The 14,855-nt window shown below is 50.1% G+C and overlaps 1 protein-coding gene across 1 annotated transcript in view; it reads right to left on the bottom strand.

Annotated features, from left to right (window-relative positions):
* The window catches only part of TLR8 (toll like receptor 8), a 37,937-nt gene that overhangs the window by 16,041 nt on the left and 7,041 nt on the right, over nt 1-14,855 (bottom strand). Inside the window, exon 2 of the mRNA XM_030305203.1 lies at nt 4,476-4,480. The gene's annotated coding sequence lies outside the window, so the exon portion shown is untranslated. The remainder of the gene's footprint in view (nt 1-4,475; nt 4,481-14,855) is intronic.

Raw genomic sequence — 14,855 nt, 5'->3', positions numbered from 1 at the left:
CCTCTCACGTGGTTTGCAGAAGTTGATGTGGGAAGAAGGGAACTTGCGATTTCTTAACTGTTGCCAAATCATTTATTGACTGTGCTTTAAAATTTCAAAACTGAAATTCAGGGTGGAAAAGTCATTTGTAAAATGATTTACATAACTGGTACAAAGTTTTTAATTGTTAAAATTCCAAATATAATAATTGGGGGCACTTCTTTGTCCTGTAGGTCTAATAATGACAAGAATGGTATTCTTTCAGGGGATGAGAACATTCCGTCTAACTGGAGCGTAAAGTCAGTGGTCTTTATCAGATTGATAAGAGAATTGGATTTGGGGCTCTCAGAAGGCCTCAGAAGGTTTAAGCGCAGGGGTCAGCAACTATAGCATGTGGGCCAAAGCCAGCCTGGGATGTGGGGTGGGGGTAAAGAATAGCTTTTACAAATCAACATTTGCAATCAATCTGATAAAGGCCACTAGCTTTACGCTCCGGTTAGACAGAATGTTCTCATCTCGTGAGAATTGCGAGCTCACGACCTGAGCTGAAGTCGGACGCTCAACCGACTGAGCCACCCACGCGCCCCTTCAACGTGCCTCTTGGCCCGCAAAGCCTGAAATCTTTACCTCACAGAAAACATTTGCTGACTCCTTGGCCAAAAGAACCATTTGGAATGGGGTAGGGTGTTTTATCGTGGCCTGTACTCCTTGAATTGGAAGAAACCACACTGGGAGCAGGGTGGGGAGGGGGTGACATTTACACACACACACACTATTATTCTGTCCCCTCTTTGCTGTCCCTTCCTTGTCTAACCTCTCCATCTGGCGGTTCAAGGCCTTCCCAGAAGCCTTCATCATAGTGAGCCCAGAGATCAGGAACCATTTGCTCAGAAATCAAGTTTTAAAAAGTAAGGGCACGTGACTACTCGTAGTGGGCTGAACTTCAGGCTGAAGAGCGGGTCCGCCTTTCTAGAAAAGCCAGACACACACGTGCCCTGGCTTCCGGGCCACGAAATGCCAGCGAATGACAGACCAGCTGGGATCTCGCAAAGCGGGGCGCCTGGTTGGGTCTAGTCCTTACAGGTTTATCCGCACAACCAGTAACCATGAAAGATGAAAACGAAATCGACACCAGGCCAGGACGGTCACCGCGAACCAGAAGTTTAGTCCCACGTGGAAAGTTGCTCTCCCTGCCCTGCCCCGTGAGGGTGCAAAGTCTTGGCCACCACCTTCTTGTTCTTCCCCTTGCCACACATGCTGACACAGGTCTTTATGTCAAAATGGAGACGATCTGCCATTAAGCACTCCAGTGAGGCAACGTACACACCCCAGATGAGCGTCTCTGAGCCTCGGTTTTCCCGTCTCTCAAACGGGGATAAAAATAACGGCAACTTCCTCATACGGTGGCTTTGAAGATTAAGTGACGCTTGTGGAGCCCTGAGAACAGTAGCCGGCCCAGAGTAAACACTCACCGAGTAGGGATAGTATGATCAGGACTCTCTCGTCGTGGACTTCGCTCACCTCTGGGCCGTGACCTTCTCCTCTGTTGTCAGCGAGCACCAGAGCGTTCGCAGGGCAGTGGATGGCTCTGCCATGTCAAGGCCACAGCAAAGTGCCACATACAGAAACACCGTGGAACCCTACAGAAGGCTCAAGACCTAGGACAGCACCGGGTACCTGGCATCCGTTGTTTGTCAAAAACCAACCAACCAACCAAAGAAAATCAACATGAGCTCTAGAAAAGCCTACCGTGGAAGGAGTCACGTAAAAGGAACATGTCTTCAGGAAGGGATTCGGATGAAGAAATGCACAAGAGGATTCCTCTACACAAAGGCCGGATCTGATGTGAGCCCGTCCTGGTTGGGCATCGAGGCGCGGAGACCCTGAGCGCGTGGGTGCCGTGGCCGCGACTGGGAGTCCCGGTGAAGCTTCCCGTGGTGGCCCCAAGCAGGCGGCCCTTCCCGGTCGGCGCAGACACAGGCAGGAAGGGCCACAGGACTCCGTCGCAGGTAGCAGCCACTGCCCATCTCATGGTCCTCCCACACCTGTTCCCAACAGTTCCGTAGCTTTTTCCTGACTCCTCCTTCCTCCCTGACTCCCGACTCCCTTGGCCCACCCTTCCAGAGCACGCGGTATTCGCACTCGTAATTACACCTGCCCAGTCATGCTCATTCCCAACCACCGTTCTCCATTTGTACTATTATTTCTCATTTCAAACAAAAGCTTAAGGTGTAGTCTATACAATATCTCGAGGCGCCTGGGTGGCTCAGTCGGTTCAGTGTCTGACTCTTGATTTTGGCTCAGGTCATGATCTCACAGTTCATGGGTTTGGGCCCAAGCACAGATCCTGCTTGAGATTCTCTCTCTCTCTCTCTCTCTCTCTCTCTCTCTTCCCCTCCCCTGCTCACTCTGTCTCTCCAAGAAATAAATGAGCTTAAAAAAAAAAAAAAAAAGAAAATGACAGCCCTCTGGATGAAAAATTTAGCTAAAGGCACTCTCCCTGTGGCTTATCAGAGCCCCAGATCAGGGCACAGAGCTAGGTAAGAAGAGGGAGGGCTGGATTACCGCCTCGTCTGCCCATATGGCCAACCAGTCTTGAGCAGTGAACAACCTGTGCAACTGTACATGGTGGCTCGGCTAAACCAAATGGAAGCTGGTTTCAGCCTGATGAATAGGACTATCCCCTTTCAACAGAATGTCTGACTGCACAAGCAGGGGCAGGGCAAGGTCTCAGCAGTCCCCTGCAATCTCCCTTCTTGAAACAGTCCCAGGTTATAAACCAATGATCTGAAAACCTGTCTTTCCATCAGCGGGAACCCATTCCTGTGTTTCCTGAAGTCAGTGTCTCAAGTAACGGGCCAACACAGCACAAGAAGCCATAGCACTTTAGAGCTGCGAGGTCACCTTCTTGCAGGGACGTGGGAACTGAAGGCAAAGGTCAAGAGAGCAGTGACAGTAGAGAGGAACATCAGAACTCAGCACTAGGCTTCTGCTCTGCACGCTTTTGACTCGTCCCTTCACGAAGGCCCACAGCGAAAAGCCCAACGGGATCAAGCCTCCCATCACCGTTTTGACAAGAGCAGGAGGGGGAGTTTTCTGGCTCCCACCAACTCCGCGTCCCTCCTCCACACCCCTTCTGTTCACATGTCCTCATCATCCGGTTTCTCTCTTCGGCGACCGGGCGTCACTCACCCAGCCTGAAGAGGACGGGATGGTCAGGGAACAGCACGACAGAGAGGGAGGCCAGTTGGGTCTCAGACAAGGCTTGGCCTGTGGTAAGTTCAGGAGAGGCTCCGGAGCCACAGGTAAGATTTCGGAATCGGGAGTAGGGGCAGCCTCCTCCTCACAGCCCATCTGGAGTCGTAGGAAGAGGCTGTGTCTGGAATTTTCCTCACCACGCTGTAGCCGACAGCGGTGCGGAGTTCTGGGGCAAAGAAGGCCTGACGCAGCTGCCCGGGTTTGCCCCAAACCCCACAGTGGCGCGGAGGGAACTGCTTCCGGGAAGAGAGTGAGGCTGGCGGACACACCGATGGGGGGCGGGGATCAAGGTCGGATCGTGGGGCCAGGGCACTGGGGGGCAGTGTGCACCGATGGCCGCATAGCTGAGTGAGTTGGTTGATGAAACAAGACCATCCTGTGCGACTGTCCCGTTGGGCCTGCAGTGGGACGGAGAGGATATTCTAGCTCGTAAAGCCTTAAGCGTTAGCCATTGGGCAGGGGCGAGTCTTTATAAAGTTCAACTAGAAGGGACCACGCGCCACTGGGTTGGTTGGAGATCTCAGTGTGAACCCGTATGTAGCTTAACACGTACTTGTATTTAATAAATTAAATAAATAACTGTAAAAAAAAAAAAAAAAAGGGAAAGACAAACCCACGTTGAGGGGTAATCTACGAAATACCGGACCGGTAATCCTCAAACCTGGCAAGGTGATCAAAAAGGAGGAAAATCTGAGCGGCTGTCGCAGCTGTCGCAGCTCGTAGGAGCCCAAGGAGACGCCACGACTAAATGTCATGTGGTGTTCCGGACGTCAGGGGAAAACTAGTGAGACCCGAACGCAGTACGGGCTTTAACTGATAATAACGTATCGATATTGGTTCATTGATGGTGACAAACGTACCCAGTAACGGAAGATGCTAACGGCAGCGCAAACGGGGTGTGGGCTGCATAGCAACTGCCTGTACGATCTTGGCGACTCTTTCCTAAATCTAAAGCCAGCCTGCAATAAAAGGTTTGCTTAAATAGTAAAAAGAAACCAAATGACTATCCGAGCTAGGTTAAGATTCTCTGTAGATGCATATGTATGTAAATATATATAAAATAAGGGCGCCTGGCTGGCTCAGTCGGTTAAGCGTCCGACTCTTGGCTTCGGCTCAGGTCACGATCTCGCGGTCCGTGGGTTCGAGCCCCATGTTGGGCTCTGTGCTCACGGCTCGGAGCCTGGAGCCTGTTTTGTATTCTGTGTCTCCCTCTCTCTCTGCCCTTCCTCTGCTCACACTCGGTCTCTCTCTCAAAAATACATAAACATTAAAAAAATTTTTAAATATATATAAAATAAAAGGTGAATGTTCCTGCTTAAAATGATAGAAGGAGAGAGACAAAACAAACCTTTTTCCAAAGAGAAGCACAAGGCAGAAGGTGTGGACATTCATGAGGTGTTGTTTCCCCTCCAAAGGTGTTTGTTGTGACACTACTTGTAATTTAGGTTAAAAATTAGGACAAAGCCAAATGTCAATCAATAGGAGATTTGTTAAGTCAAATGTTACATCCATACAATGTGTACAGCAGAGCCAGGTGGAGGAGGAGGGGGAGGATGAGGGGGAGGGGGAGGATGATGAAGAAGGAAGGAGGGGAGGCAGGGTAGAAGGGGAAGATAAGAAACAGGGGAGGAGGCAAAGGAGGGAGGAGGAAGGGGGAATGCGGTAGGAGGAGGAAGAGGAGGAGGAGGGCGAGGGGGTAAGGGGAGGAGGAGGGGAGGGGGTAAGGGGAGGGGGAGGAGGGGGAGGAGGGGAGGGGGAGGGGGAGAAGGAAGAGGGGTGGGGAGAAGGGGGAGGAGGAGGAGCAAGGGGGAGGAGGAGGGGTAGGACGGAGAGGAGGAGGAGGGGGAGGAGGAACAGGGGGGAGAAGGAGGAGGGGGAGGGGGAGGGGGGAGAGGGAGGGGGAGGAGGGGGAGGGGGAGGAGGGGGAGAAGGCACAGGGGGAGGGGGAGAAGGAGGAGGGGGAGGGGGAGGAGGGGAGGGGGAGAAGGCACAGGGGGAGGGGGAGGAGGAGGGGGAGGAGGAGGAGGAAGGGAAAGGGGGAAGGGAGGAGGGGAAGAGGAGGAGGGCCACGGAAGAAGAGGGGGAAGGAGGAGAAGGGCAGGTCTACAGATCCAAAACAGAGGACTGTTGCCACCAGCTCTGTCCCTTCCAGCTCCCCAAGGGCAAGGCCCCTGCCTCTGACCCACTCTTCCACCTCCCCTCCCCAGTCCCACTCTGCCCCCACGTCACTCCTCCGCCCAAACCTGGCTCCCTTCTGAGACTCCTCCGGGACTCCGCTTGGACTTCACCGGTGGGCCGGCCTGGTCTAGACCGCCTCCCACACAGCCGGCGGCCCGTGCTCCACACTCCGGAAGGGCCGAGCCACCTCTGCTCTCCTTTCATCAAACTCTTAGCATTTGGGCATTGATTCGTGTGTGCCCGCTCGGGACTGGGAGCCCCCAAGGGCAGGGACTTTATCACTGCGTCCCCATGCACCCGACCCAGTGGCTGTGGGATAGTGCCAGTTCCGTAGATGTTTCTGGAATAAAGGGAGGAGGGGATGGAGAGAGAAGCGAGGAGAGTCGGAGAAGAAAGGAAGGGTTCGGGAGCCGTGGCTGAGCCTGGGGGAGAGCTGCCCTCTGTCCTTTCCCGACTCACCTCTGCCAGGAACCCCCCGAGGTGGAGGGGACTGGCTGCTCTCACGTCATAGATGTGGAACTAAAGCCCGCAGAGGTTAAAAAAGTCAGGTGACTCTGGCTGCAGCAACGTGCTTTTGACCGCCCTCAGATATCCCAGCTGCAGAAAAGATCGCGGGGTCTAGAAAAAGTCGCCTCATTTGGCAAACGGAGGATTACCGGTGACGTTCGACCAAGTCGTTTTGAGTGGAAGAATCAAAAGCCAGGTTATGAGGGATTTCACGCTACGGGGGAGGGGATCGCGCGGTCACCGGTCCCGCTCAGCGGCTAGCCGGGCCGCACACCGCGGAACCTTCCAGAATGAGTCAACTCGGCCCCAGCCACCGTAGGAAGCCTGGGCCCGGCAGCCGGTAGACCCTCTCCTTTGCCTTCCAGATCCTGCCTCTTCCCTACTTCCCCTCTCGGCACTCCTGGACCTCGCTCCCACTCCCCAGAGGGAGGCCCCAAGTTAGTCCCGACCCTGAGGCCTTCTCCGCCTGCCCGCCCTTCACCCCACTTTTGAAAGTCACGGGAGCGCCCGGTGATCTGCCGGGGCCTTTCAGTCGGGAGCCCCTGGTGCCCTGCCCGGCTCCACCGGCCCCCTGCTCGCGCGGGCCTCGACCCCGCGTCCTCAGTCCCCAGGCCCCTCCTCTCCTGGCATCCCGGTGGCGATCACAGTACCCATTCTTAGAGGACGAAGCAGGCTCGCAAAAGTTCTGCCACCTTGCCCACCTAAACCGACAGCGTCCCCTTTGAGTCCGAGGGCCGTTTTATTCATCCAGCTCAGCCCTGGGCACGTATCAGTTGATAAATGTGGGTAAAAATGGAAGGGAGACCCAGCGGATTATAGCGGTAAAATTAAGGGAAGTTTTCTTGTATCTAAATCTCTCCCGATTAGAGGATTCCTACGTAGTTCTAAACATTCAAATTCGGGAATGTAGAACACAGAAGATGAAAGTCCTCCAAATCGCACTCCTTAAAGAAAATCATTATTAACACTGTGGTTCATGACCCTCGAGGTCTTTCCTCGGTAGATACGGACATAGAATTACGGACAATTCTTTGGCAAAAACGGGATATGAGGAGCACTGCTCTGTACCGATTTTTCCAGCTATAGCCCCGTTTTGAATTTTTTTCTAAATGTTTCTTTTTGAGAGGGAGAGAGAGAGAATCCCAAGCAGGTTCCACGTTGTCATCGCAGAACCTGCCTCAGGGCTCGAACTCGCGAACCCGTGAGATCACCACCTGAGGCGAAATCAAGGGTCGGACGCTTAACCGCCTGAGCCCCCCCAGGTCCCCCTTATTATTATTATTTTTAGTGGCTAATCTGTACACGTTGTGCGGATGTAACATTTTACTTAATGAACCCCTATTGACTGACATTTGGGTTTGTCCTTATTATTATTATTTTTTTTAATCACAAACAATGCCACAACGAACAACCCTGGAAGAAACGACTTTGAAAGACCCCCCGGTCAGGTGAGGAGAAGCGCCCGCAGGATGGCAAAGCGCGGTTCCACAAGATGGAGTATACCTGATCGGGCACCTGTTCCAAGCCGGCCTAAGGAAGGGAGCCAGGAGCAGGCTGGGTGGGGTTTTCACTTCCCAAGGGGAACGGACCCCAAAGGGAGGGCCCCCTCTCCTTGAGGAATAGGATAGGCATCTCGGTGGACAGGCTCTTTGGGGGAAGAATCTGGTTATTCTGAGATGGTGAAGACGGTGCACGTCAGGGGGCCCCCAGTTTCTCTGTGATGTAGGAGGTGAGGTGCCGAGGGGAAGGGGTCGATATACCACAGCCTGAAAACGTGCAGGCAGGGTTGGGGAACAGGCATTTAATTCAAATACGAGGGCACTCTGAAAGCAGGAGAAGGGTCTGTGTAGGGTGGAGGCCCAGGGCTCCAGTGGAGAGGAAGACTCCAGAAAGTCTTGATTTGATTCCTCACAATGCCAAGTACCTCTTCCCTTTCCCTTCTCCCTCCCCTAATAGGTTTTCTTGTCCCTTGTCTTCTAATTTGCTTTTTCTGATCTCCATCCCTCTCGCGGTGGTGTTTCTAGAGTTGGAGAAAACCATCCTTTCTGCATCTACACCTGCAGAAACACCTTCAAGGGGGCAGAAATTACCTCGAAGATCCAGCCCAGGGCAAAGGCGTTCAGAACCATCCTGCCACCAGGTGGCGCTCCAAGCCCAATATTTTGGCCTTCCTGACCCTGCGGGGGGGGGGGGGAGTCATTTTGGTAGGATAACGTACAAAGGAGTATGAAATGTTAACTATCTGTAAAAGTTAATAAAAATCGGGGGGCATGTGGGAGGTTCAGTCGGTTAAACGTCCGACTCTTGGTTTTGGCTCAGGTCATGATCTCAAGGTCGTGAGATCTAGCCCCGCGTTGGGCTCTGCACTGGAAAAGTGGAGCCTACTGGGGATTCTCTCTCTCTCTCTCTCTCTCTCTGCCTCTCCCCTGTTCGTGCTTACTCTCTCTCTCTCGCTCTCTCAAAATAAATAAATAAACTTAAAAATGAAGTCAGTAAAAATCTGCACACGTATAAAAAAAAGCTTTATTCCTAGTTCCGGGGGCAGTTTCAGGGACAGCAACGCAAATTTCTAAGTAAAAAGAATTTTTATTCGTCATGTGGCCTATGGGTCTCAAAAGGGTTTGTGAGTGAAGAACAAACACCGTGAAACAAGCTTTTGCTTCCCCGTTTGGGAAGAGGTGGAGAATGTCGACTAAGCAATGACCTAGAGAAGGCTATGAAATCCATAAATCCCGAATGATCGGCGACAAAGCTAACACGTCCCAGTATTCATTCTAAATCCACTTACTAAGTGAGATTTTCAGAAAACGAAACCAGGTTATGTAGGAAATGTAGCCAGCTGGCAAATGTTCAAGCAGTTGAACGGATGGCTCATGTGTCTGGAGGGAATCTCCGCCTCCCCACTGCAGCGTGCAGAAAGAGAACTTGATTTTCTAGGACTCTTTTTCTTTGTACGTTTATTTATTTATTTTGAGAGACAGCATGAGCAGGGGAGGGGCAGAGAGAGAAAGAGAGAGAGAGAGAATCCCAAGCAGGTTCCGTGCTCTCAGCACAGAGCCCGACGTGGGGCTAGAACTCACAAACTCTGAGATCATGACCCGAGCCGAAATCAAGGGTCAGACGCCCAACGAGCTAAGCCATCCGGGCGCCCCTCTAGCGCTGTTTTCTTTTCGTCTCTGAGCTTTCGTCCCACTGACTCTCCCAAAACTTAACTCACACTTTCAGAATCCATGGGCCTCCCCGGCCCTCCTACCCCCTTCCCTCCCTTCCCTCTTCAAACCAGGTGAGAAGCAGCCTTCTCCCCTCGCCCTTCCGGGAGACCCAGATGTCCTTCTGTAGCTTTACCTCCACAAACGCCCCTAAGACATTGGGCCTTTAGAAGACAAAATCCAAATAACTTACCCCACACGTGTCCGCAGGGCAACGAGCACAGAGCTGAAGGTCGGCTTGGATGGGAGCAAAGGAAAAGTTGTAATAAACTGTGTCCAGCGCGTGGTTTTGCACAGATTTGCCTTTAGATCACTTGTTTGGGGACCACCTGGCTCCTATTTAACATGCAGCTGTCGGGACTCAAATATACTGACCCAGGGGCTCCAGGGCAGGGCCACCGAAGCCAATGACGTTTGGGAATCACTTAGCAGAGCCCTCATGCTCAAAGCGCGGTTCCCGGCCCAGCAGCAACAGCATCCGTGGGCCCAGCTTGTTCGAGATGCAAATTCCTGGGCTCTAGGTCCAGACCTACTGAATCAGAAACTGGTGCGGGACTGAGCAATCTGAGGTCTCGGCAGTCCCCCAGGTGACTCTGAGGCATGCTGGAGTCTAAGAACCAATTGCAATTGAGCAGTTACTCGAAAGTGGTGGTTCTCGACTTGGCCCGAGCAGTGGAATCACCTGTGTGCTTTCAAACCCCAAAGTCCTGGCTGAACCCCAGACCCATTGAGTCACAGTCTGCATAAGTGAGGCCCAGGCACGGGGATTTTTAAGGTTCCCTAGTTAATTTCAAGGTGCAACCAAGATGAAGAACCTACTACGGCGGGTGGGGGTGGGGAGGCCTAAATCTCTGGGACCATCTCACAATAAACATGTCCTCCCTGCGGAGATATCCTGGTATCCGCAGCCTGAGAATCTCGGGCCCTTGCAACCATTGTTATTCATGGGCCAGAGTCATCTCCCACCTGTGGGCCTGCATGGATTAAAGACTTAAATGGAGGAACCGAGACCCTAAAACTCCTTAAAGAAAACATAGGGGGAAAGCTCCTTGACATTGGTCTTGGCAATGATTTTTTTTTTTTTTTTTAGCGATGATACCAGAATTACAGGCAACAAAGTCAAATGTGAACCAGCAGGGGTCCATCAAACTAAAAACTGCTGCGCAGCGAAGGGAGCAACGAAGCGAAAAGGCAGTCCCTACAGAATGGGAGAAAACATTTGCAAGCTGTATATCTGATCAGGGGTTAATATTTAAAACACACCGGAACTCCTATAGCTCAACAGCAAAACAACAACAAAACCCAACGCAACAAAACAAGCAAACCAAAAAAACAATTTAAAAATGGGCACGGGTACTGAACTGGTATTTTTTCCGCAGAAGCTATAGAAACAGCCAACGTATATATGGAAAGGTGTTCGACAGCACTAATCATCAGGGAAGTGCAAATCAAAATCACAGTGAAGGGTGGGAACTCGTCCTGCTTGTCCTTGACCCCTCCCTCTGCTTGTCACGGCAGACAGAGCGATTTGTCAGGTTGGCCACAGTGGGGGAATGGTCACAGCTCGTGTTTGCTCCAGTCTCCCAGCTCTTGGTCTCGTGGGACGCTGCTGAGACCCTGTCTTTGCTTCTGCTGCCCTCCGGTGAGCTCTGGGTGGCAGGGAGCCCTCACTCTGGACCAAAGGCTCGCACTTCTGTTTTTCCACCTGCGCCTGCGCGGGCCAACTCACCTGAGTCGGGGAATTGGAGCGTCGCAATACAAGTCCAAGCGATGGACTTGACAAATTTGACAAGTTTGACAAATGCTGGATCTTAACCCCACCTGGCACCAGGGCGTGTTGCTCAGCTGCAGAGAAATGCGAGTGGCCTGGTCCCCCAGGCCCCAGCAATTCTGTAACCTGCGGACTTCCTGAGGGGAATTCTACACCTCCAAGGGGAGCTTCACCAAGGTTGCGTGTCGTTCAACTTGGGCGACCAGCGCCTCTTCGGGAGAGATTAAACCCTGCACGTCACATTCTCGGAAGAAAGCACTTTATTTAGACTTTCGGATTTAAGCCTGGATGTGGTCTCTCTCAAGAAGGCTTTGTGAATGAAGTTTCACGAAAACAGATTCTATCAGGAAAAATGTCGAGTCCCGCACGACAATGGAGAAGACCAGTTACACCCAGAGTCTGGGCAAATATCAGAACTCGATTCTGATTCTTAACAGTGAAGAACCATCACAGGGCTTCATGCAAACCAACATGTGGCACCACCCCATACTTTTGGGTTTTCTTTTTTTTCTTCTTGCAGGATCATGGGAAAAAGCAGAACTGGGGAAATATCGGAACTTGGGTCAACAAAAAGGGACTTTCCTCAAATAAATTTCAAGCAGGAAGTGGTCAGCATTCTCGTGGTTAGAAAGAATATTATGGAAAATGAGAAATTACATGTTTTAAAAAGCCTACAGAAATGAGCTCTGGGTGTCTGAGGCATTTCTGGAAAGTTTGATGGATTCATAGCCAAGGAAAACAAGAGTAGACCAAACAGTGATTGAGAATAGGTAATGAATGGAAGAGCTAACAAACTGAATGTTGTTCCTTACGTGAAAAAAAATTTTAAATGCTGTATGAATACAGTACATGAAATGTTGAGCATAAACCTTATTGTACAGCAGAAATGGTTAGTACAAGAAAATTCTCAGATACTGTGTGTGCAAAGGATTAAAAATATTCATATGAGGAACATAGAGTTAGTCTTTCAAGCATATAAAATTGATCATATATCTAACATAATAAAATAAAAAAAAATAATATAAGCTAATATTTATGGAGCACTTGGTAGATATCAGACCCCATGCTGAGTACTTTTCATGGATTATATCACTTCGTTTTACAACTAACCTATGTACAAGTTAGACTTAGCAATTCTAAAACACACACATACATACACATAAACACAAATATACACACCCATGCATATATATGCATATACACATAAAGGCACATATTATATATGAATGGATATATATACGTGTGTGTATATATATACATACATATGTATATATATATATATATATATGTATAAGCCATATATGTATAAGCAAATGAGCGTTCCATCATCTTTGACTTTGACACCCCAGTGTCATGCCCCCCCAGTGACAGTTTTCATGAACTCACAGTTCAGTAGGATGAAAAAGACAACAAACCCTCAAACTATGAAATCTCAGCAGGCTTCAAAGACGCCATTTATGGGCTGGTGGGGTAGGAGCAGTGGCAAAAGAGAACAGTTAGTGGTTAGATGATTCAGAAATATGAGTGGGGGCACTCAGCGAGAGAGGTTGAGAGTGAGAGAGCGGGAGACATACTAAGAGGGATTCCATCTTTGCTTAAACCACAGCGTAACATTGGGGGCAATGGAAATAAATGGTCAAAACCAAGATTCGATCATCTACGGTCTTCAACATTTTTTATACTGTCTTCTCATCGATGGACAACAGTGAACACACACCCCTATATATTTCTGTATTGATACAATGGGTATATGATAAAATAGCCCCAAACACACTTTGGAAAAGATGATTGTATCTATTTTTATATTTTCTTCCTACACCTCGCTTTGAAGACCCAGCCAAGGGTCTCAGGAAATGAACATCAACAGCCATGAGTTTCTGCTAGGTGGCACTTTTCGCCATATGCATAGAACCACTAATTCAGTCAGATGCTAGGAAAATTGGACTAAAGACACCTTTAAATTGCGAACGTAAGCAGCACCTCTATTTGTCAGGACTTCAGGGACTGCGAATCAGTTGGCCACTTACTTGTCTCTGCCTAAATCTGTCCAGTGTACTTGTCCAAATTGTCTTCGCATTTTAGCCTTGAACAGAACTTCCAATCCAATGTAAATTATACCCCTCCAAAACAGGTGCCTGGGGGGAACAATTTAAGTGCAGCTCCGATCCCTAGCAGTGGGTTAAGAGCACCGAGGGTTCTGTAGAGAAGGAGACACTGAGCATACCTGGGGCAACTCAGGCTTTCCTTGCTGAAGTGAGCCCTCTATTAACAGTCTGTGGTACTTCCTAAACTGGGCTCTGTGGACCAGCTGTGTCAGAAGCACGCGGGCTAGTTGTAGAAGTGTAGATTCCTGGGTCCCAGAGATCAGGCTCTCTGGTGTGGTTTCCAAGCTCTGGAGACTGATTCTGGTCCCGGGTAAAATTGGAGAACCAATTGAACTGCTTGGACAGAGCTGGGTCAGTTTTGGGGGGAACCACTTACCTCCTCTGTGACCCTGGGTAGTTGACCTAACCCCTCTGATCTCACCTATATCTCTGAGTTACCCCATCATCTTCAAGATCGAGCTCCTAATACCAGCCTCGTAGAGGCGATGTGAAGATTTAATGGAATGAATGAAGCATTAGTTTGCATTTGCTGCTTAAGAAATGTGACTTCCTTCCCTCCTCCCCCTCTTCCTCCTCCACACTCCATTCCATAACACTGTCTGGGTCTCAGTAACTTCATCTTACACTGTTCTTCTTAAGATCCTCCTCACTCTCTCCTTGCCCTATCATCCCCTTTGGGGACCTGCCCTCACGAATAGGAGCCAAACTTGTGATTATTTCAGATTCGTGTGCTCTCCGTTCAGAACACATTTCCTGTGTTCTGTTTACTTAGGTGGCCTGCTCTGGAAAGTTGATTATCTCGCAAATGAATCCATCATGATGTGTTAATGGAGAAGAGTAATGTGTTAACATAATCCCTGGTAACAGAGTCCTGCTTGGTGGGCTTCCATTTGGACCTGGCCCTGGGGTGTTCCCCACGGTCCCAGGGGTGACTACAGGACAGCAGACTGGTTCTAATTTCCAAAACAGCCCAAGTACTGTTCTTAGCAGTGTGGACCCCTAGACAATGAGCCTCGTTTGTGGGGTGCATGCAGGTATTACTACACTTTTGCTCAAGATGTCAACTCATGCAATTCGCCGTTGTAAAAACCCCTGGAATCTACGACCCACCGCATCGCCTTGGCCAGTGAGACGTGAAGCAGTCATGTGTATCATACAAGACAAATGTGGCATCCTACTTGGCTGTGCCTGTCTGGCCTTGGCCCTCGGGCCTTGCCACACGAAGAACCGTTTGCCGTGTGTGGAAGCAGCTGCCGACCTCAGCCTGCCCACTGGTGGGCTCTAGGGATGTCAGAAAACTGCCACGGGGCCACCAGGACTTCCTCTTTCCTTCTAGATCCTACCAGACTGCTGTTTCTAGACGAAGCTCCTTGTAAGACACTAGAACTCCAACCTCCTCAGTCAGTTTAAGTGTGGGCTCCCCCCAAACATTTAATTAATATAAATCTCCAAGAGGGACAAGGGAGATATATACATATCTCCCTTCTCCCCCCCCCATAGATATCTATCTATCTAGAGAGAGAGAGAGAGAAAGAGGGAGAAATAAAACCATTGAACTGTATAACAAACATGTTAGAAATTGACTACAACCTGGGGCACCTGGGTGGCTCAGTCAGTTAAGCATCCCACTTCGGCTCAGGTCATGATCTCATGGTTCAATCTCATGGGCCCAAGTTCAAGCCCCATGTCGGGCTCTGCTGTCATTGCGAAGCCTGCTTCTGATCTTCTGTCCCCTCTCTCTCTGCCCTACACACACACACACACACTCTCTCTCTCTCTCTCTCTCAAAAATAAATAAATATTAAAAAAAAAAAAGAAATTGGTTACGACCCAAGATGAAGGTAATCT

This window comes from Lynx canadensis, chromosome X (genome assembly GCF_007474595.2).
Source record: "Lynx canadensis isolate LIC74 chromosome X, mLynCan4.pri.v2, whole genome shotgun sequence".
Taxonomy (NCBI): Eukaryota; Metazoa; Chordata; class Mammalia; order Carnivora; family Felidae; genus Lynx; species Lynx canadensis.
The sequence above is the reverse complement of the archived record's forward strand: the minus strand, read 5'-3'. Positions and strand labels throughout refer to the sequence as shown.